We start from the raw sequence: 4695 nt of genomic DNA, 5'->3' as shown, positions 1-4695 counted from the left end.
CACACTGATGTCTGGCTATAGGACACACTGGTGTCTGGCTATAGGACACACTGGTGTCTGGCTATAGGACACACTGGTGTCTGGCTATAGGACACACTGATGTCTGGCTATAGGACACACTGGTGTCTGGCTATAGGACACACTGGTGTCTGGCTATAGGACACACTGGTGTCTGGTTATAGGACACACTGGTGTCTGGCTATAGGACACACTGGTGTCTGGCTATAGGACACACTGGTGTCTGGCTATAGGACACACTGGTGTCTGGTTATAGGACACACTGGTGTCTGGCTATAGGACACACTGGTGTCTGGTTATAGGACACACTGGTGTCTGGTTATAGGACACACTGGTGTCTGGCTATAGGACACACTGGTGTCTGGTTATAGGACACACTGGTGTCTGGCTATAGGACACACTGGTGTCTGGCTATAGGACACACTGGTGTCTGGTTATAGGACACACTGGTGTCTGGCTATAGGACACACTGGTGTCTGGCTATAGGACACACTGGTGTCTGGTTATAGGACACACTGGTGTCTGGCTATAGGACACACTGGTGTCTGGTTATAGGACACACTGGGGTCTGGCTATAGGACACACTGGTGTCTGGTTATAGGACACACTGGTGTCTGGTTATAGGACACACTGGTGTCTGGTTATAGGACACACTGGTGTCTGGTTATAGGACACACTGGTGTCTGGTTATAGGACACACTGGTGTCTGGCTATAGGACACACTGGTGTCTGGCTATAGGACACACTGGTGTCTGGTTATAGGACACACTGGTGTCTGGCTATAGGACACACTGGTGTCTGGCTATAGGACACACTGGTGTCTGGTTATAGGACACACTGGTGTCTGGCTATAGGACACACTGGTGTCTGGCTATAGGACACACTGGTGTCTGGCTATAGGACACACTGGTGTCTGGCTATAGGACACACTGGTGTCTGGCTATAGGACACACTGATGTCTGGCTATAGGACACACTGGTGTCTGGTTATAGGACACACTGGTGTCTGGTTATAGGACACACTGGTGTCTGGCTATAGGACACACTGGTGTCTGGCTATAGGACACACTGGTGTCTGGTTATAGGACACACTGGTGTCTGGTTATAGGACACACTGGTGTCTGGCTATAGGACACACTGGTGTCTGGCTATAGGACACACTGGTGTCTGGCTATAGGACACACTGGTGTCTGGCTATAGGACACACTGGTGTCTGGCTATAGGACACACTGGTGTCTGGCTATAGGACACACTGGTGTCTGGTTATAGGACACACTGGTGTCTGGCTATAGGACACACTGGTGTCTGGCTATAGGACACACTGGTGTCTGGTTATAGGACACACTGGTGTCTGGCTATAGGACACACTGGTGTCTGGTTATAGGACACACTGGTGTCTGGCTATAGGACACACTGGTGTCTGGTTATAGGACACACTGGTGTCTGGCTATAGGACACACTGGTGTCTGGCTATAGGACACACTGGTGTCTGGTTATAGGACACACTGGTGTCTGGCTATAGGACACTGGTGTCTGGTTATAGGACACACTGGTGTCTGGCTATAGGACACACTGGTGTCTGGTTATAGGACACACTGGTGTCTGGCTATAGGACACACTGGTGTCTGGCTATAGGACACACTGGTGTCTGGCTATAGGACACACTGGTGTCTGGCTATAGGACACACTGGTGTCTGGTTATAGGACACACTGGTGTCTGGCTATAGGACAGACTGGTGTCTGGTTATAGGACACACTGGTGTCTGGCTATAGGACACACTGGTGTCTGGTTATAGGACACACTGGTGTCTGGCTATAGGACACACTGGTGTCTGGCTATAGGACACACTGGTGTCTGGTTATAGGACAGATGCACACGGTGTGTTTCAGCAGGACACATCACATATGCATCGGAACTTTGCATTACAGATGCTGCATTTAAAGGTAAAATCTTTGTGATTTTATGTTTCAACACCTGAGTGAACTGACTGACTTTATCTGAGGGACTTCTGTCAAACTCACACACTTGAAACTTGATTATTTACAGCGTCAGTGACACACACACTAACATCACAGAATGGATGGATGGTGCTCATGTCTGTCATGTTGATTTCCCTCCAGCATGATGTGGAGGATATGATGAGGAACTGGCTTCTGTTAGTTATGGCCATTTTAATTATTTTATTCACATTTTTGTTGTATGTTATATTTTTGTATTTTTGAGTTGTAAATTAAAAATTATAAAGCAATTATATAAAAGACTAACAGGATGAAAAGTGATATAGAGGAGACGGGAAAAATAGAAATTGATTACTAATTAAATCAGTATTTGTGTTTGTTTGAAAAAGTGAACAGAAATAAAATATGAAGAATATGAATATTAAGTGAAAAAATATTAATATTTATTTCGAAATTGTCTGTTTTTTCATTCTAGGAGTTACTGCAACACCCAGAGATATGACAAAAATGAATAATAATTAATATGATTTAAAATGTTTAAAATTTTATTCAGTATAATAAGGCATATGATGGGCGATGACAATGTACTGCAAATGTGTTTTTATTTATGTTAAAGTCAGTAAATGACCGCATCACTGTGACTTCCACTGTGGGCTCCTGTTAATGGTCTAAACAGAGTAAAACACCTCTTTGTGTTTTGTGTGTGTGTGTGTGTGTGTGTGTGTGTGTGTGTGTGAGAGAGAGAGAGAGGGAGAGAGAGAGAGAGAAAGAGAGAGTGAGTGTGTGTGTGTGAGAGAGAGAGAGGTTGTGTGTGTGTGTGAGAGAGAGAGAGAGAGAGAGAGTGTGTGTGTGTGTGTGTGTGTAAGAGAGAGAGTGTGTGCGTGTGTGAGAGAGAGGTTGTGTGTGTGTGTGTGTGTGTGTGTGTGTGTGTGTGAGAGAGAGAGAGAGAGAGAGAGAGAGAGAGAGAGAGAGAGAGAGAGAGAGAGAGAGAGAGAGAGAGAGAGAGTGTGCGTGTGTGTGTGAGAGAGTGAGTGAGTGAGTGAGTGAGTGAGTGAGTGAGTGAGTGAGTGAGTGAGTGAGTGAGTGAGTGTGTGTGTGTGTGTGTGTGTGTTAAGAGGTGGGTTAACCCGCGGCTCTGTGAACAGTAATGAACTCCTCCACATGTGGGAATTCTGACACTAGTTCTCGCTCACCATTTTTCAGGACCATTTGTTTAATTAAAAGAGCACTTTTTCCAGAAATTAATTGTTGGCTGCTGCCGCTGGCTCCATTCTCACACAGGCTGTGCTGTGATGACATTCAGCTGACGGCTGTGTGTGTGTGTGTGTGTGTGTGTGTGTGTGTGTGTGTGTGTGTGTGTGTGTGTGTGTGTGTGTGTGTGTGTGTGTGTGTGTGTGTGTGTGTGTGTGTGTGTGTGCGCTTGTGTGTGTGTGCGCTTGTGTGTGTGTGTGTGTGTGTGTGTGTGTGTGTGTGTGTGTGTGTGTGTGTGTGTGTGTGTGTGTGTGTGTGTGTGTGTGTGTGTGACTGACAACTACATAACACGCAAAATGCATGTGTATGAATTACTTTTACCTATTTTTGTTTGTTGTTGCTTTTTTTTACATGTACCATAGTAAAACTGTTATTCTTTGAAATTCCTAAAAGTATTATGTAATCGTTCAGATTAGCAATGTATTTGTTTTTAATGACAAGGTCGTTTTATATTTTAAATATGAGGGAACTTAGCACAACACACTAAACTTGGTTAAGATATTTATCTGACAAAATTATTTGGCAAAAAAGGGCAAACTACAGCTACATGTTTTATTTTAATATGCAATAAAAATTCATAGAAAAACAAGCTCAGAACATACTCAGTTATTATTTTTTTGCTGGTTCCCTTGTATTTTCATGTGTTCGTCATTTCTTATGACAGGATTTCGATGCACCCTTCCCTTCACTTACTTTTGCCATGGTATTACCATGATTTTGTGGACATGGCACCATGGTACTATTCTTGCAAGTGCTTTGGAGCACCATATAAATGCTAAGGCTACAATAATTCAGATACAAATACTGTACTACAATGATTATTTTTTTTTTTCAATCAGCATATATTAAAACAAATGCTGATTTGTATAAATCATGATGTAATAAATAATGAGAATAATGAGATTTACACTACTTTACATTACTGTAATGAGAATTATTTTAAAGCAAAATATAAATAATCTTATTGATTTTGGGATGAAATATGACCTTGACAGGTTCCATGCTGTTCATTTCTTGTTGAATTATTGTCTCGTCCATTTTAATTGCTTTTGCAGAGTTTCACAATCGAATAATCTCAGAATGAACAAACCATCCTCCACTGACCTGTCCTACTTATCCTGTGTTACAGAAAGTTGAATTCAAATTACCAGTGTAAATTAATTCCCTGCATACTAATATGGCACCATTTTAATACAATAAAGAATGTTCATGATACAGTAATTAAATGGAGCTTCCACCTTTTTAATATACAGGAACATGTTATAGATGTAATCATGGTTTCTGTTTGATAGAGAGAATCAACAGAACTAATCTATCTATAAAAAACACATTTGTGATAGTATTCTTAATGTAACTGGGCTCATATTTTACATAATTTTTAGTTATATTCACCATCACCAATTGTTAAGAAATTGAATAGCCTTTTTATATAAATATATATATATGTTCATTTTTGTCATCTTTGGGT

The sequence above is a fragment of the Rhinichthys klamathensis genome, unplaced genomic scaffold (assembly GCF_029890125.1).
Source record: "Rhinichthys klamathensis goyatoka isolate OS25496 unplaced genomic scaffold, OSU_Roscu_1.1 h1tg000244l_1, whole genome shotgun sequence".
Lineage (NCBI taxonomy): Eukaryota > Metazoa > Chordata > Actinopteri > Cypriniformes > Leuciscidae > Rhinichthys > Rhinichthys klamathensis.
This window is presented reverse-complemented; position numbering follows the sequence as displayed.